Genomic DNA, 1,020 nt, shown 5'->3' on the forward strand with positions numbered 1-1,020 from the left:
TCTTTAGTACTGTTGGATGCATTTTGCCATGCATTCAGACGTTGAGAAATCATATTGACTTACTGAGTCAACATTTTGTTCTGAGCCAATATGGCATTTAGAGCATCAATTTCAAGAACTCCCTTCCTCTGAGGCATCCTATTACTCACAGGATTCCTCTCAGAAATGTAGATGAATTGGTTATTTGCAACCTTGTCAATGAGTTCTTGAGCTTCTACAGGCATTTTCTTTAGGTGAATGGATCCACCTGCAGAATGGTCCAGTGACATCTTAGAGAACTCAGATAGACCATAATAGAATATATCCAAAATGGTCCACTCTGAAAGCATATCAGAAGGACACCTTTTGGTCATCTGCTTGTATCTTTCCCAAGCTTCATAGAGGGATTCACCATCTTTTTGTTTGAAGGTCTGAACATCCACTCTAAGCTTGCTCAGTTTTTTAGGAGGAAAGAACTTAACCAAGAAGGTCGTGACCAGCTTATCCCAAATGTCCAGGCTATCTTTAGGTTGTGAGTCCAACCATATTCTAGCTCTGTCTCTTACAACAAAAGGGAAAAGTATGAGCCTGTAGACTTCAGGATCTACTCCATTAGTCTTAACAGTCTCACAGATCTGCAAGAACTCAGTTAAAAACTGATAGGGATCTTCTAATGAAGTCCATGAAACTTGCAGTTCTGTTGCATTAGAGTAACTAGTTGAAGTTTCAGCTCAAAATTGTTTGCTCCAATGGTAGGAATTGAGATGCTTCTTCCATCAAATTTGGAAGTAGGTGTAGTATAGTCACCAAGCATCCTCCTTGCGTTATTGTTGTTGTTATTATTTTTGGCTGCCATCTCCTCTTCTTTTTCAAAAATTTCTGTCAAGTTCTCTCCAGAGGGTTGTGCTTTAGCTTCCCTTAGCTTCTTCCTTAGGGTCCTTTCAGGTTCAGGATCTGCTTCAACAAGAATGTCCTTGTCCTTGCTCCTGCTCCTATGAAAAAGAAGGGAACAGAAAATAATAATAGGGATCCTCTTTACCA

At 39.8% G+C, this 1,020-nt stretch overlaps 1 non-coding gene across 1 annotated transcript; it reads left to right on the forward strand.

Moving 5' to 3' along the window:
* Positions 1–323: 323 nt before the first annotated feature.
* Positions 324–431, forward strand: LOC127741909 (small nucleolar RNA R71). Its single transcript, XR_008003097.1, has one exon. It is a non-coding gene; the product is annotated as a small nucleolar RNA R71 (small nucleolar RNA).
* Positions 432–1,020: the final 589 nt, after the last annotated feature.

This window comes from Arachis duranensis, chromosome 9 (genome assembly GCF_000817695.3).
Source record: "Arachis duranensis cultivar V14167 chromosome 9, aradu.V14167.gnm2.J7QH, whole genome shotgun sequence".
NCBI lineage: Eukaryota > Viridiplantae > Streptophyta > Magnoliopsida > Fabales > Fabaceae > Arachis > Arachis duranensis.